Source organism: Micropterus dolomieu, linkage group LG20, assembly GCF_021292245.1.
Source record: "Micropterus dolomieu isolate WLL.071019.BEF.003 ecotype Adirondacks linkage group LG20, ASM2129224v1, whole genome shotgun sequence".
Taxonomy (NCBI): domain Eukaryota; kingdom Metazoa; phylum Chordata; class Actinopteri; order Centrarchiformes; family Centrarchidae; genus Micropterus; species Micropterus dolomieu.
In genome coordinates this window covers 13,692,671-13,711,225 of record NC_060169.1, presented here as the reverse complement: position 1 = coordinate 13,711,225, position 18,555 = coordinate 13,692,671, and the positions used below count along the sequence as shown (strand labels likewise).

At 39.2% G+C, this 18,555-nt stretch overlaps 1 protein-coding gene across 4 annotated transcripts in view; it reads left to right on the top strand.

Annotated features, from left to right (window-relative positions):
* pcdh17 (protocadherin 17) overlaps positions 1–18,555 on the top strand; it is a 59,143-nt gene that overhangs the window by 4,495 nt on the left and 36,093 nt on the right. The gene's annotated exons all lie outside the window — the stretch shown is intronic.

Genomic DNA, 18,555 nt, shown 5'->3' with positions numbered 1-18,555 from the left:
CATTTAATTCCCTGTGGAATAAGGGTTTCAGCCTGTGGCTGAGGTGTAAGCAGGTGTGTGTGTGTGTGTGTGTGTGTGTGTGTGTGTGTGTGTTTTTTAGGACGAGTTCCATTTTAACCTACCTATTATCCCACAGACGTTTGCATGTTCTAATCCTAATCTAGACTGTGAAAATATACTTGTAAATTATAATAACAATATCTGCACACAGTAACCGTAAGAGCTATAATGGCATATCATGAGATAAAGGTACTCTAAATTGTAACAGATCAGATCATATCAGTCATCAAATTCTGTACCTCTTTGTGGTTAATTCTAGCGATTTTAATTCCTAGAGATTAGCAGATTGTACTTATTTTCGCAGCTACTTTATACGTCTTTGTGTGGAGTACTTGGTTGTATAAGCCTCTAATGTGATAACTTCTCTGTGTCTTTGGCCTTAAACCCATTAAAAGTCTGTCGTGTCAGACGAGGATTAAGGCCTGCTTAAGACAGTGGTATGTAATGCTGAGGATACTGGGCAGTTGTAGCAAAGTGAATACTTTGTATGATGTTTGCCTATTGTTAACACAAAATATATTTTTCATAATAATTTGATAGGAATAAAAGAGTCCTCAATGAGCTTTTGTTATTATTACTTTCTGCCTGTGGCCTTATACTATTTGACAGAATGACATTGTTTCCATTTACATCCTGATGGACTGTAACCATTAGTCTCTCGATCAGGCTATCTGCTGTCCTTTCCATCCCACTATTTGCGCTGGACATGGATGTGACGATGACTGTGATCAGATGTGACGTGTTCCCACCAGGGAGGAAGGCCACTCTCTGTTGTTCCCACTCTCAGTCTCAGCCCTGCTTCTATTATGAGCCAGCTGCATAGGGCAAGGGTCAGTACAAAGACCGTTAAGGCTTCCTAATCAGGGGGACAGAATAATTGCGGGTCCATTCTGCAGGCTGCTTCTCTGCTAATGTGGTGATGATGAATTAGACCGTATAAGGCTGTTGCACACCCATTTTGTGCACTTAACTTTTCTCTCCACTGTCAGACTGTCAAAGGGAAAACAAGCAGGAGCGGCAACAACACATTCCTTAGTGTCTTGTTTACAGAGGGTCCCCTCAACGCATCCGACGTGCAGGGTGCTCTATTGTATTATTCAACAGAAACCTGTGTAGAGGGAGATGGCCTGAGGCATTAAGTTTCTTTAGAAGCTGTACAGAAGCGTATCGCTTTCCTCCCTCCTCCCTGATTCTGCCTTCTCTCTCCGTTCGTGTGGACAGTAAGTAACCTGAGTCAGAGGAGAGTGGCTATGGGAAAAATGTCAGGAAACAAAGACAGAATTCCCCTTCCATCGATCCCAAGGCCTCTCAGCACATCTGTCACTATAGTTGCCACAGGAGAGGAGGCTAAATAGGAAAAATAAATAAAGAGATGGATAAAGCAGGAGAGCATATCGCCTGCTCAGTCAGTTTCACAAGGGCACCTTAGTGCTGCTGTCTTCATCTACACCTAGTAGTACTGTAGTTTCCTGCAACTCCCAGTCTCTCTCCACACTACTGCTGGCCTCTAATGATGTTTTATAGTGGTGCACTTGCAGACAGGCTTGGCTTGGTCTCTAGCTGGGAGAGGGGAATAATATGAACATATCAGCAGAGCTCTGCTGGCCTTATCATTGTCACCACCACCCGGCCCAGTGGAGAGCTTCATTTCATTTCTAAAAAGAATTCCTGGGATAAGGAGATGGATGATACGTAATGATGCCTAATTCCGCTTAAGGCATTGAAGGGAATTACTAAGTGTGGAATCAAGGTTAAAACCAATATGGAGCAAAATTCCTCAATGCTCAGGAAGAAGGGATTTCAGTAATTCGCTCCAAAGAGTGAGCCTGCACCCACTCTGTGTTGAATATGTTTTAGGATTTTGTCCTATATAATGTTTAGCTTAGCTGTGCCAGGCTGTGGCCCACAGACTGGTTCCTAAGTTTCTCTGCTGCTTTCTTGCTACCTGTTTTTACCCTCAGTGTTACCAAACATTCAAACACACCTTTGTCATTACTTTTAATTGGCCCATAATTTATCATATTGATTTGTTTTGATAAGTTTTGAGTGTTGTAATTTGATTCACCATGAAACTAATTAAACAGAATCCTGTCTCGGTGGGAGACCATCCATGTTAATAAGGTGCAGGTGGTACAGAGGCAAAGGGGAGTCTGAAAGGCTATAAAAACTGCCTTTAGTTGTGCCATTATGCCTTGTGTAGGGTGGCATTGAGATGAGGGTGTCAAGTAAAAAAGGGGCTCTAGTCTGTTCTGACTTGACATTGTCATTTGTCACTTGATGAGGAGGTTCCTGCTGCTCTAATGAAAAATGTCAGGCATAAACATGTAACAAACATGTGGAATAGAGAATATGAAACTGTTAGAATATAGAAACTGTTTTGAATGACAATATCTGAATTAAAGCAGATGCTGAATCCATGACATTTAAAATTTGCTCACCGTTTTAATGCACGTAAATGCAAAGATTTCTGGTGTAACAATTTCTAGTAAACTAAGATCTTTGAATGGATTCTCAAAATGACTGTCAGCTTTAAACGTATTAAGTGAATTTAAAGAAAGCTGAAAAAGGGTATTAGAGGTGTGACTGTGATCATTTACGTAGTCTGTATACAATATAGGAGATCAAATTTTCACTCCTTTGATCTGTTTAGGTTGCGAACAATGTAGCTGGAGCAGATGTTGAAAATGGATGCTTCCAGGAATGGTCTTACTCTGCAAAATTTAGGGTGATTGTGTGTGTGCACATGTGTGTGTGTGTTTGTATGCATGGGTGTGTGTGGGTGTAATGTCATTGTGTATTCCAGGCATGTGATTTAAGCCTTTCGCTGGCAGGCTCCGTGACAGAGCCCCTCTCTTTTATGAGCGGGACAATCTTGCATTTGTCCGAACCTTGAAACACCCTTCCTCCAAGAAATACACACACACACACACACACACACGCTCGTGAACACAAACACACAGATGCACATGTAACCAGGCTTGTGCTGTTCTTAAGGATTCTACCGAAAAGTCTTATCAAAGCCTCCGCTGTATATTGTATTGAAATTGCTCCCACACTTCAGTGGCCACTGAGGCAATGAATAGAAAAGCGCTCTTTATTTCATTTCTCTCCCTCTACCTTCATCTTTAGATAACTGCTTTCCTCTGGAGCTTTCTATGGAATGAGTTTTGTAAACCTGTATGTGCTGAAGCCCACTTGCAACGGGATTGAGCAGCTCAGCAGCTAGATTCAGTCATTTATAGCAATGGGAGACAGTTCAATAACCCATTTGTAATTTGTGTACTTTTGTGCCCCAGTTGAGGTTCTCTGGCCACTAAGCCAGTTTTGTTTTATTTGAGCTTGCCAGTACATAAAAAAAATGATCAGCTCGCCTTAGGGTGTATCTTCATATTTCCTCAAATAAACCTGCCGCTACTGTACATAACACTACAAGCTCAAATTCTGAATTATTAATAGGCAGTTTTATTTTTCTTCATCTCCCCCGAGCTCATATGATAGATAAAACTGAGAGGAAGTGCCGTCAGACCACAGAATGTTGTTCTGTGGAACAACAGTAAATTATGTTATCTCTATTTAACCAAAATATATTTTTTTCAATGAAGTAGTCACTTATTAGCTACCATTACTGGTATTTGAGTTTGCAGAGGTGCTTGTTTCAGTACAAATGCGTTCATGGTCTTGAAGCTGTAGCAGAAGTGTAACACACAGCACAAAACAGCAGCTATATTTGCATCCTCTTTCATTAATAAATCATAACGTTTAACAAATCAGTGGGAAGCGGAAGATGTCATGATAAACATCAGCGGTCTCTGGCTACATATTTGTGAACCTGGGGGGAAAGGGAGGGCAGAACACAGGGTAAGTGGGAAATAGAAGATACTTTCTGATATAAGCATAATTTGAGCATTTGTTTACTTTCGCTGGGTCTGTCTGAAATGTGAGGAGGCATGAGACAAAGTGGAGATGGCTGTAGTAAACTTTCAAGTAGCCCATTCTTCTCATCTCTCAACACCTGTATGTGGTTGGGATTAATGCTGCAAAAATGTATCAAATAATTGATTAGTTGCCAACTATTAAATTACTCGCCAACTATTTTGATAATCAATTAATCAGTTTAAGTAATTATTTAAATAAAAATGATCTGATCTTCTTAAATGTAAATATTTTCTGGTGAATATCTTTGGGTTGTGGATAAAACAACACATTGACCTTTTTCACAATTTTTTGACATTTTATAAACCAAACAACTAACCGATTAATAGAGAAGAAAATCGACAGATTAATTGACAATAAAAATAATCGTTAGTTGCAGCCCTAGTAACGATAATTTCAAGTTTTAGAAAGAAGGCACAAGGAATCTTCTGTGGTTGTAATAAACACCACCAATTTCTTTATCATTGCCCTCACTTTAATGTTTTCCTTTGGCCACTATTTTCATGAAAAACATTAAACAGACTCAGGCTGAAAATTCTACAGAGATTTACACAATTAATAGTTCAGCTGCAGATACATACTATGAAAACCCAGAACATTTGTTTGAGATTGGAGGGAGCTGTGGAAGTGAATGTTTTATTTATTGCAAGTTCTCAAAAATCCAAGTAACTCTGCTAAATAATTGAACATAATTGGTAAACCCCTGACTATGCTCACCGTTAGATACAAATTCCCCTTGTAACTTATAACAAACTCCAGTTGAGTCAAACTGTAGACAGAAATAGATAGATATAGATAAATGGATAGATAGATGACTGAAGACAATTATGTATTTATACTATATTTTGGTCTTCTTGGTCAGCCACAAGAATGCACAGCAGCCAGCTGCTGTGCATTCATGTAGACACAGCACTTATCTGTACTGCATTATTACATTATTTTAACAGACCTCCCGACTTGGCAATGTAGGGCAACAAAGGAATTTTGTTTTTTTTTCAAGTGTAGAGGAAGAGACAGGATATGAGAACACAAGTTGACCTCCGTGATAGCCAGATTGGCCGGACACATTAAACCAATTTGCTTGGTTCAATAGGAAGCAGCCTATTGGAGATGACATGGGCACGATAATAAGACTGTGGATCGTCAGTGGAAATTCACTCTTGAGTTATTGTGTGTTGGTTTGTGTATGAGTGTGTTTGTGATGGAAGTGGATGTTCAGTACTCCTCAGCCTAATTCACTGTCACCAGAGTGACCAAAATATCATGTCACATTGTCATTATTGTTGAGTAACAAGTGCCATTGTTTAGCTTGGTTTAGGCTGGCATTTTAAATGGTTTCAGATCAAATCCTATCCTACTTAGTAATTACTTTTCTATTTTGGCTGTTTTCTTGTGTGTCAGTGTATGTTGTGTTTCTGACCCTGCTTATACTGCTAGTTCTTTTACATTAAAAGTGCACGCCTACACCATATGGATCTGTGCTGTACCTGACAATCCTTTTGCTACAGTGTGCTTTCTTTTCAATATGAGATGTGAAAAAGAAAATTGTGACAGAAAAATCTGTGCATGCCCCTGGTAGATTTTGAAACATTTACCTCTGGGCTGCTGACATTGTGCTCAAACAAGGAGCCAACCTAGCATCAACAGAGGTCACAAAAACAAGAGAACAAAACATAACCTTCACAGTGGCGGAATCTAAGATTCAGCGGCCATGTCTCAATTTGTGTGTGTGTATGTACGTGCACATGCGCACATGCACCTGGACTCCCACCAGCTGTGCTCTGAAGCATCGGTCTTGCTGGTTCCCTCAGATTGAAATGGGCTTCACTGTAGGGGCCCCCTGCCCCCTGAGGGCTCTTAGATCCCTCCTGGGGTCTTTAGACTTAACAGTGAGCAGCAGGGTGCTGGAGCTGCAGCGATAGATGGGTAGAGATAGGAGTGACCTCACAGTAATGTGCACTGAGATGCACAGGACACAGAGGGCTACATAGGTGTACATGGCATGGCGATGTATTCTTTGAACTGCCAGCAGCTGGGTCTCCTTGCTTTAAATCAAACACTTTCAAAGTCAAACAAAGTGGAACTCGCTATGCTGTGTGTTGGCACCAGTCCAACCTGAGAGAGCTTTTATTTCTGCCACAGCTTCCTTCACTGTGCCCCCTAGGCATGTACTGTAGAAACAACACGCAGCTCAAAGAATGAGTTATGTGAATCTGTTCTCACCTTCTATCTCATTAGTATAAGAGGAATGATTTATCCTTTTCTCTCCAAATCTCTGTTTCCTTGTCCTTGCCTTCTACAGTTCAGCACTTCTTCAGCTTCATCAGTAATGTGATTAATTGATTAGAAGGATATACCATGAACACCATCTCATTTGCTCTAATTTCACCTAACGACATGTCAAAACAAGCTACTGTTAAACGGTCTTCTTCTCCCTCATACAACCACTGGAGTGCATTACTGTCACCCAATCTGGAAACGACAATTTGCGGAGTATTTTTCTAAACAGTGTAATCCTGCCAGTGTACGTTTGTGTGTGCAGCATGTGTCTGTCTTGAGAAAGTCTGACGCTCTAATAGGAGAGATCCCACTGTCCCACAGTTTGAAATCTGACTCCCATGTCTAAAGTGTTGTGTGTTTCTGAAGGGAATTGACAGCCGCTGTGTTTTGCAGTGGCTGTTATGTGTTTGTGGCAACAGAGGCAAATGAGTTGGCACTCTCAAATGTTATTGCCTAAACAAAAGCCCCACTAAGTGGTGGGCACACAAGATTTTTCATCTAACATTTGACTGCGTCTGCTCTTCGGGGTAGCAGTGGCGATGCTGAGTGCTAATGGCGTATTGAAAATGGTATATTTGTCCGGTTTCATCTTTTTCTATTGTACTACACAGATGTACTCAATTGGCCCCTCACTGGGCTTGTGTCTTAGAGAGAAATCTTTTTGGGGCCTTCAGCATTCAGATCAATTGCTGGTTTGCTTCGTTACTTATTGATTCTTGCTCTGTTTGGTACTGAAATACTGTATTTCATTATCTATCGCTCAGAGCAGTGCTTAGTTAAAAAAAAAAGAACTAGTGCTCACTCTGCCTTTCTTTCTTGACCAACTCACACACACTCTGACTATTTTCCTTTTCGGATTCCCTGTCTTTGTCTCTGCTCTTGTCATCTCAGATAAGCGTTGCAATTGCTCATGCTACTGACGACCCGAGCCAAATTCATAAAGATGAGATTATCTTGTCAACAGTACAGAGTGTATATGTCTGCCATATTGATCTGCGCAAAGTCTTAATAAATGAAGTACCACGATGGAAGCGTTGGCTCAATGATAACTCTGAACAGATCTTGCTATTTATACACTCTCAAAGCTGCTGAGATGATGAATGGAACTTGGGTATTCTGCCCTTCTCCTCTCTTATCCTTTTTCCTCCTGTTTTTCCTTTCCACTCCTCCCCTCTCCTGCCCTCCCCCCTCCTCTCCTATTTCCAGATTGATGGGGTAAAACAGCCCCTCTCTCCTCTAACATTGTCTGAAATTGCGTCCTCTTTGAGGTCACGTTGACATGCTGAGTCGATGTACTCCCAGGTGGAGAGACATGGGTGCTGCTGTGGGAGGAACCAATCAGGGGAGGGAGAGCGGGGAGGGAAAAAAATTACTAGCGCTGGAGCTCGGGCCTGTGTGTGTCTTTAAATTACTGAGGTTTCAAGGGGTGTTTATCTGTGCATTTGAAGAGAAGGTCAGCAGGGTTTAGAGCTTGAGATTATGTGTGATTGTTTCTTCTATGGGCTAGCTGATTAATGCTAAAGCAGGCCTGACAGATTCTTAATGCACCACAGACCCACTTAAAAGAGACTGAGAGGAACTGGCGTCCAACACTTTAACAGTCGAGCGTTATTCTAAAGCCTTTCCTGTCAGTTTTTTACCCACGTGTATGAGCAGTATCCTTCCTGTCTTTCATTCCTCCCCTACCCGGCCTCTCCTCTGCTCGGATACCTCTGACCTGATACATATACAGTAGATAGGTCACCTTCAAGGGAAAGTAGACAAAGTCCATCTGCTGTGTGTGCGCCTGTGAATGTGTGTGCATAGAGAGACAAAGAGGGAGAGCCCAGGTGTTGTTTGGTCTTGTGCATGTATTGATATTAGAGATATGTGTGCATGCGTCCTGTGTGTTTATTTATCTACGTCTGGCCTTGGTTCTGGGCTTTGGGGAAATATCTAAAATCCTTTCATCCTCCGAAATGGCTCTTCCCCCATCAATTCAAATGGAATAATTTTGTTCTTTAATGCTTTTGTTCACATGCTCTCAACTTCTGTCTTGTTATCCCGCTAACTAGACCACATTTTGTGGATGGTTTGTTTCAATACTAAATGAAAAAAATGCTTTAGTTACGTTTATACAGACATTGGATAAGTACTTAATAATAGTTCAAAAGCATAGTAAACATGTGTGCTTTTAGCTTTTTTAGGTTGAAGGCATTTCACTTTCAGATTGCAAGGCTGTTTATTTTATCATATTTTTCCATTAAGTGGTAATTTCTAAAATGTTGTATAAATCCATGCATTGTAAAACATAGTAGATCTAGCAGAAGAACATGCTTTTTTCTTTAATCTTACATTAGGAAATACACTTATTTCTAATTTTATTCCAATACACTTATTACACAGCTTCCTTGCTGCGAGTTAGATACAGACTAGAGTGACTGAAAGTCACTGTCTGTACAGTAATCTGAAGCTGCAGCCAGCAGCCGATTAGCTTAGTTTAGCATAAAGACTGGAAACAGATGAAACCAGCTAGCCTGATAACAGAATTAACCTAACAGCTCCTTTAAAGCTCGCAAATTAATTTGTTATATCTTGTTTGTCTATCCACAACATGTAAAAATGACATGTCGATGTCCTACTGCATGTTATGTATCAAATTATCTCTTGGCCATCATCAGTTATTTCCTGGTTTGTATTTAGTGTACGGACATGAGAGCAGTATCAGTCTTCTCAACTAACTCTTGGAAAGAAAATGAACAAGTCTGTAACAGCTTTGGATTTTGGGGCTGAGTTGGCTTTGGATTAATGAGGGTGAAGCAAGGTCAGTGCTGACTCAAGGCTTCAGTTAACGGCAAAGCTTTTGTAACTATTGATGAGCAAGTACTGAATGATATCTAGCTTACACACCAAGTCCACATACTGCTCCCTATCCCTTTTTATTGCTTTCCTCACAAAGGTATATAAATAATGTAACATAAAGTAAAGTCCTCTATCATTTTCCTTTACTTTTCAATTTCAGTTTTCCCCCAAAGTTTACATATTTTCCTTTATCAATAATCACAAGACCTGTCTCAGCTGTAAGCTGCCCGGACCAGCTGGTTAAATGTGTCTACACAAAACATCTTAAGTAGTGAGGGGAAACAACGCTGCTATTTTAGGAAAGCTGGCGAACTGCTGTGTTCGGGGGTTTTGTGTGTTGGAATAAATCTATGCCAAAAGCTACATTTATAATTTGCTCCTGAGACTAAACTGCCACAGATGTGGATTGTGTTGATACGAGTACAAACGTGCTGTCTGGTGTCGCCCCTCCTCTTCAGAGCCGAAAAGTTTTCCTCTGAGCTGGCTTCAAAGGTGGCACCTGAGACTGAATTGGCTTCTGAATTGTTGACAGTGTTGGATTTGTAAAAGATAATGCAGGTAGGAACTATGGAAGTACAGAAATGATATTGCAGTAGATGACTACAAATATAACAGGGCTTTTAATTCTCTAGTCATATTAACATCTTCCCTCTTCAACTGTAAACCAGTAAGCAAGTAAACTTTTTTTTTTTTTTTTTAAATATAGATGAGGTCACAACCTCTTCCAGTCAGATTCTTTTTGTCTAGTGGACTGTGATTTAGCTTTTTTTTTTAATTGTATATCCTATTAAATGATTTTCTTGTCTGTTGTAGTGTCGACTGTCAACACCTGAACAGACTGCCTCATTATATTGCACAGCACAGGGGTGCGACTGCACCTCATAATAAGGGCTCAGGAATAACACAAGTTCATTCGTTTATGCTTATGTCATTAGATAGACAGTGCATGTTGTTGTGTTCTTAGGTCTTTATAAAAAATCTGATAATAATTTTTGATGTATACTTTGGATTGAAAGACATGCTTTAAATAAACAATGCTTCAAATCTCTCAAGTAAAAATCAGATTTTAAAGGTACAGGTTGCAGCACAAAAACTTCAAACAATAGCCGATGTAATTAATACTGGTGGAGATTGGTGTGAAGCTCATGAGGACATGAGCACCTAATTCCTGCAACATGTTGCAAATATAAATCCACAAAAAAATATAACAACCTTTGAACAAACATCTAACCACTTGTCTCAAAATTAGTGAAACAATATTATTTTTCACTTAGTTTGGGGGATTGTAACATAAAACCAGTAGATAATTTGCATTCTCTCTACAGCTGGGTGAAAATATGTTTAAATCAATCTGCCTTCTAAAAATCTGGTTATTTTTTTCCAAGCTCTTGGTCAAAATGAAAAGCAATGAGTTTTAGAGGTGTGGGTTCCTTAACTGAAACACTCTTGAATTAAATGTATTTGATTTCAAATTACAGGTGTATTATAAAATGGGTCACAGTAAATTATTATTTTTTACTTCCATTTAGCGAAAAAAAGATGATGACAGTTGTCATAGTGTAGAGCCGCAGTTGTGTGTTCCAGTGTGGCAGCTTATTGTAAGCTTTGCCCGAGGGGATGTTGGTCAACATCGTTACCATTTATGGATAATGTTGTCCTTTTTAGTTAGATAAGGATGATTCATTCAATAAAAATCTATTTAATCAACCCATTAATAAATCAATTATATGCATATGAGTTAAAAACAGATAATTGTATATTTTTTGTCATTTCTGGTAAACAGATTATTCTGTATTACTGTATGCTTATTGAGACAAGCCTTCTTAGCCATTTTGTTTATGCAGGATTTAGTTTAGCCAATTATTTGATTTTTCATGCATCATAAAATAGCCAAGACTGTAAGATCTCCAGCACCTGTAATGGTACGTGTGTGTGTGTGTGTGTGTGTGCACTGTGTGTAAGTAAGGGAAAGAGAAACAAGTTCAAGGATATGCACTCTCTCAGGAGGTTTGCATTTTATTATTTTCTACGTGAGTTGATTCTCAAGATGATAATGACAGGCTTAAGAATAGACTTTAACAACGCTTTGTTGACCAACTCTCAGACTCAGGGTCTGTTTATCCCTCAGTTTTCTAGCAAAGTAATTGAGTCTCCAAAATGAAATGACAAACATTATTACAGGATAAATGTGCCCTTAAAAAGCTAATCTAAGAAAATAAAAATAAAAAATAAAATAACACACTGATTACTCAGCTATCCTACTTGTACGTAAGGAGATTTCCTTGGAAATGTGACCAAAGTAGTCATGTGTAGACACAAGAGAAAATTATATCTATGCTTGCTTTGGCTCTTCCTCAAATGGAATAATAAAGTAGCAGTAACTGCACAGGTTGAAGAATAGCAGCTTTGAAGTAGTGTTTTTGTCGCGTCTCTCTTGATGAAGCGGGGCAAGCATGACCACCTCAGCCCTCCCTCTGCTCCTCTTCTTTTCTATCTCTACTTTTTGCTTTTCACCTATCGATGATTTCAGTCCCCTGCCCAGTGTGTGGTTAGAATAACAAGACAATGCTACCATTTGCATGTTTTTTTTCCACTATATGAAGTGGATTTGTTGAGACTGAGGATGATACAAAAAAAGTTCCGCCACTAAGACAAGACAGCTTGATGCTTTCCCCTGAACTCCTAACAGGCAACTCTAATAACACTGTATGGCCAACCAAAATAATAGGCAATCACTGTGAGTGGTTGCATATTAATTATGAATATTGTGTCTTTGCTGGTGAGCAGTGAATATGCAAGGTAGAGGTCATCCTGTTTATGCAACTGTATATAAAAGCCCCCAAAGTGCTACTTAGCCCTATTTAATGAAGGGAAAAAACTATTCCTGACCAAATGAACACGGACACAACAAAATAAAAAAGAATGCAGTTACGTTATGAATTATGAATTATGGCAAACCATGATTAACAAGATGAGAATACTGAGTTGGATTAGCGCTGCCTGAGTCACCAGTTTCATAATAAACCAGCAATTTTACAAAAAGCCCCATTGTAGTTCTCTATACACTGTCTAAACACAGTCACAGTATTTCAAGGCAATGGCAACCCTTAACACATGCAGATGTGTGCTACTTTATTCAGCTTGCGCTGTGTTAGATTTGTGGTAAGTCGAATTCAGTACAGTCCGAGATAGGGACTGTCAGTGAGAGAGATACTTTAAATGACTGATCACCGGGGGTGGGACAAATAATCGATATTTTCTGATTCAGTCCGTAGATATATGTTATTGTTACACAGGAGCTAATTTCACAGCATGTTCTCTTGCTTTACTGAGGTATTTCCTTTCTTTCTGGCAGACATTTCTGAAAAATGTCTTGGTACATAATGCTCAATGTCAGCTCTCCATAAAAAAAGAACTCAAATCCCAGAAAATAATGCATTATTGTACATGCATCAGGTCCATTTACAGTTAACACTGCCTTCTATCAAACAAATGCAGAGCTTTAACCATAAGTCACATGGAGTTTCAGCTCACTCACTCATATGACAGTTGACCTGCCATCCTGTGACAAACATTGTGGTGTAGAGAAAAATCAACACAGTTTATTCAGGTGGCTCACTGTAGCAAATCATTCTGAACAAAACACTGCTGAAAGGGATTATTTATCTTCTGCTGTGGTCTGACCAGCAAAGAGAATATGAAGTCAGTCAAGACTGCAACTGAACTTTATACCTCATAGACACCAAGCAACAGGCAAGATGCACACTGCATGTCAACATATCTGGATAATGAGGGCTGTAACTCTACACAAAATTAACAGTTGAATATGCATGGTGGTTATGGGGTTTGGGTTCATTAAACTTTCGGTACAGCTAGGAAAACAAAACGCAGAATTTCTTTTAATTTTAATTTTCTTGAAATTATTTAGAAAAACATTAACACTAAACAGTGGCTTGTGGACCATAAATCCTGATCTCAAAATGTAAAACAGGGATAGATTGTAAGATATCCAGCTGAAACTTGCAGAACTAAAGGAGTACAGTAAAAGCTGTGTGGTTCAGATGAATGCTCCCTTACTGGTTTTTCTCTGTACTGCAAAAAGGAACCTTTTCTAGTATTTTTCATAACTTTATCCAGAGGCTTGTTCAGCATGCATGCTCCATTTCAGCTATACCTCACGTCATTTATACAGCTGCACTTGTTCACACTTGGGAGGGGCCAGTTTAAGTACTATTTTGTACTTTTTTCCCACAACATAGCTCACCTTGGAATTATACAAGAGGTTGTGTTTGAGTGTCGCTGACATGTGGTACAAGTGCAACCAAAAGTAGAATTTAACAAAATAACAGAGCTCATTTTTCAGTAGCACTTTATATTAGAGGTAGTGTAGCATTTTGCAGCCATGATTCATGGCTATTACACAGAAACTATCACAAGTGTTTAAAGCTAATGATTTTGCCTATTTACCATGAAATTAAATAGAAACAGGCAGTTGAGCATTTTGCACCCCTGATTCAGGATTATTACACAGAAAGTTTTCTAGGTAGCAAACATTGAACATTTCATTTGTACAGTACGTGTTGCATCCATTTCATTCTAATGTTTCCCAGCTATGCCCATTGTTAAAACCAAGCTATTACCTGGTGATTACTTTGGTAATTACATGTTATTACTGAACAGTAATGTAATGTAAAGTGCTGCCTTTACCTTATTCTATTTAGTTTGTTAGTCTTAGGTGGACATACTTCAAAAGCATTATGTTTTACTAATACAAACTATCAAACATTAGCCACATATATTTATCATTTAAATAAATCACAGGCTAATTGAGGCCAATGTTATTTTATTAAATGGTAAAAGACAAAGAGTCCATGTTAGAGGAGATAAGTCAATGTGCTGCAAACAAAAACTGACAAAAAACACAGAGAAACCACTTCCTCCTAATATGGAGAAGGCATTCTAAAATACTATGACTGCATATTGTCAGTCTGCATAACTTGCTTACACTACATGAACAACATCTAAACAATCCAATCTCACATTGAAAGAAGATAGCCTAACCCTTCGAGGACAAGTTTTAAAGTCTTGTTTATGATTAAATATTGTCCAGAATCATTAGCAAGGTGTCCATCTGGACTGATAAGACGTCAGTGTGGTTGAAATCTATCTAGTCTCTGTTTACAGGGATCAGCTGCACTTCCTTACTCATCTGAAAGTCATTTGAACCGGACCTCTTGTAAGTTTTTTGGAAGATAGTGGAAGATATTTAGCAGGCAGTAGACTGTGATAGCTTTAAGTTCACTTAAGCCCATTGATTGATTGGTCTGTTCTCTCCAAGAAGATGTGTAGGACCAACTAATTAGATTTGATCACTTACAATTGCTCCTCAGCCACTGGGTAATCAATGCAGTCCAATTATTGTCTAGTTTCTCCGCCCCTTTTCCCTTACTTCCTTCATCATCCTTTCACTTTGTTGTTTTGCCCTCCTTTTTCTGTTTTTGTCTTTTTATTTCCTGCTTGTGTCACATCCTGCTTTCACCAGTGTGTTTTATTTCCTCTAAGCTCGATTTCTCTCCATTTTATTCTTTACCCACTCTTCCCATCTGGCTGCTGCTGAGCTACTTTGACAATTTTCCAAGAGGAATAAATGAGAGTTCCCTTGGTGGCAACGTCACACACGCATAGATGCACACAACAGAGACATCGTTTATTTAAATTAAAAACTACAATCCAAATCTTTTTGGCTGACAGACAAGGTTAGGGTGGACTTGGAACGGCTCACAACCTCTGACATGAAGAAACACATGCCCTCACAAGCATACACACAGAGTGAGTACTGTGTGTTTTTTTGGAAGACAGTAAAGGACAAATGCATGTATCATACCTAGCAGGGTAGGTAAAGGGGGTGTACTCCCGTTCCTGTGAATAAAAGATAGCTGTCCAATGATGTGTGAAAGAGAAGTTGCAATTTGTCCTCTTTCACCACCCCTACCTGAGTTATCAAACACACACACACACACACACACACACACACACACACACACACACACACACACACACACACATACACACAAACACATGAACATAGCCCCATAGAAATGAACAGTGCCCCAAAATGCACCAACAAGGCCTGAGTGTAGAATAGCACTCCAATATGCTCGTCTCATTTGTCTCAATCGGCCTGCTGTCTGCTTGGTCAGTCTTAGGGTCTCAATGGGAATACAGAATAGAGTGCAGCTTTTACACTTACAGCCTCACTGTACTCTGTATCTCCCTGACCTTTGTGGCCTTGCTGCATGAACTAGATACAACACATCATTCAAAACTATTTAGCAACATGTTTTTGCAATTCTCATCCATCCTACCAATAAAACTAAACTCAGTTGATATCTTTACAAAGTGCATTGACCCAGAGCTGCTGAAGTCATTGTGTTTTGAATACATTCAATCATTCAACCGTTAAGGTAAAATACTCATATTTTAGGTAAATCAGCAAGTCAGACCTTAAAGGTCAGATATCCAGATGCTACAGTTTGGGTCAGTTCAGTTTGCAGTAGGTTAGGCAGTTTAGTTAGTCCCACTAGGGGAAATTGGAAGGCAAAAAGTGCAAGCATGTAACATTAAATACTAATAATAGTGATACTTGCGATGCTAGATTAATTCATGTACTGTATAACTCAGTGTCTAATAATGATAATAAAACTACTGGATATCTAGCCAGTATGTATCATTGCCCCCTCAAATTATGCTGTATTCATTGTGGGCTCTGACTGGCAAGTACAAAGCAGCCCATATTGGCCGTTATCGATCCATTAATTTGAAAGTGGCCCATTGTAGTGAAAGGGCTGGGCAGTATAGACAGACAGGAAGAGATGGAAGCTTAAGATCAGCCTGGACTCTAATTGGCAGGAAAGAGGCTTCTATGAATTGGCGTAATGTGCTTGTATTGGCTTGGGGCGGGGGTTAGGTTGAAGAGTGATGTGGAGCACATGCTACTCTAAGTGCAATGCACACATTTTTTTTCTTTTTCGTAAGAAAACAGTTATAATCATGAATACCTTGCTATGGTATTCAGTGTTTTATTTCCATTTAACACACTATCAATGTCAAGTGTTTCTGAGTGCAATTGCTGATAGGTGATAGACAGACAACAGGGGAGGAAGGTGCAGTTCAAAATATTAATTAACTCAAAAACCAAACTGAAACAAGCTTACATGGAAGCACATAGCAAAGTCCAGAACTGAGGTAAATCCAACAAAAGTAATCTAGAGCACGGGCAGAGAAAACCAAAGAACAGCTGCAAGAAGGTTGAAGGTTTAAATACACAGGCAAATGAGCAGGGAAGGAAGCACAGCTGAAACATCAGGTAATCAAACAACAGGAAACAAAGCTAGACAAGAACTGATCACTACAAAATAAAACAGGAAATAAAGCACATGGGGACACACAAGGAAAGTTACCCAAGTAAAAACAGAAAACAGGGAACAACTGATTAACAGAACAAAACCAGGGCAGGGAACAGAGACAGGACCAAACAGGAAACAGGACTACACTAACCTGGAAACAAAGGATTTAGGATTAAGACACAGATACAAGGAGAGAACAGACAGGGCACACAAACAAACTGAAACTTGATGCAAGAATTAACCACACAAAAAATACGGAATTAGATGACATGGACAAGACAGACTGACAAGAAGACAAAGACCAGAACAAATGACAAGGGACCAGGAAGAATAAAACAGAAAACATGTAACATCTAAATGGGAAACTATAAACTCCAAACCAGAACTAAGACACAAAACCAAACAAAGAGCCAGGACTAAGCACTAAGACACAAACTAAGAACTAAGATGAGAAAAGGAAAGGGACAAAACACATACTAAATGAACTAAACATGCGAATGAACAAAAGAATAAACTAGGCTACGAAACACAAAACCATAACAAGATCAAATAAACACAGGAAAAACAACAGCACAAAACCAAATCCTAACAATCAAAGCAGTTTTATACTGAAGTACAGTAGACCATTGCCATTTCAACTTTATTAGTGTATTGTAATGTACACAAGAATATAATTTAGAGATTTATTGGATGTGCACAGGTGAGGAAAGCAAATGAAACCTATAACAATTAAGGAAAACCTTTTTCTGCTAAAGAGCTTAGGTGATTGAAAAGTACGGTATGCCCAAGGATGAGTCCCTGGTCATAAAAGTACAGAAGGGGCACATCAGTCTAAAGCCTTCCACCATTTTTGAAAGACTCAGGCTGTTATTATTTCAATGCCAAATGATTTCAAACATTCATTCTTCTCTTACTCCGTGTTCAGATTCCAGCCTTTGATATATTCTGTGGGTGTTTTCTTTTAATCTTGGCGAAGGCTGAGGTGGAATAGAGTGTTTAGGTAGAGATAAAGGTGTTGGCAAAAGCATGGAAGGTCAAAGTACTGAGGTGGCCTGTCTGACCTTCACACACCCTTTTTCATACTGAGCCACCGCAGAGCACGGATGACATTGAAATACTCTATCGACTGTGAGTCAAGCTGTGCATGTGAAAAAGCCTGGTGCAAGGCAGACATTACTCACTAAACATGACATTTTACTGCTATCAATTCAAGACAGGGAGTTGTGCACTACATAGGGTAATTATTTGTGTTACTATGATGAATACCACTGCAACAGTATGAAAGCTATTTCTCTTGAAGGCATTTGTTTCCACCCTTCCTACCTCTACCCAACTGGGACGTTGAGATATTCCTGTAATCATTTTAACAAAATATAAACACGTTAGTTTTTGTCTGCCTGTGATCTTAGTGGCTTACTGTGAAGTCTGTACATCTGGTGCTTTTGCATTAGTTGTTTTCATTATTAGTAAGGTTGGCAGATACTTCTTTGTGACCTTTTATCTCAATTGACCTGATTTAAAAACCCTCATATACGATACTTTAATATAATTAACATGAGACAGACTGGGAGAGAGACAGAGTACTTGCCAGTGCCAATGTGATTGATCCAGTCTTTAATGCACTGCTGTGCACAGTGCAAAGGATTGAGGGCTGTTTGTATAGTCTATGCAGTATAAAGTTTGTACCAGTATTCCTTTATACTATTGTATTTTGCCATACATCCCATACTGTTTGTTTATCAGACTGTATATGTTAAGACTTTACTGTGTTAGTGTGTCTTTGCATCTACATGTGTGCACATGAGTGTATTTGTGTTTTTTCTATCGATCCACATAGCAGGAAGCCCCCTGTGTATGATCAGATAGTCCTATATCACATAAACACCAGAACACATACAAGCTCCAGGTCCTCCAAACAATTCCCCAGTATCTAAATGAAAACAAAACGTGTCGATGATCAGAGAGGGAACAGTTTCTCACAGAAAAATTATTAAAGAAATTGCATTTTAATTTGTGTAGAAATAGTGTAGAAATG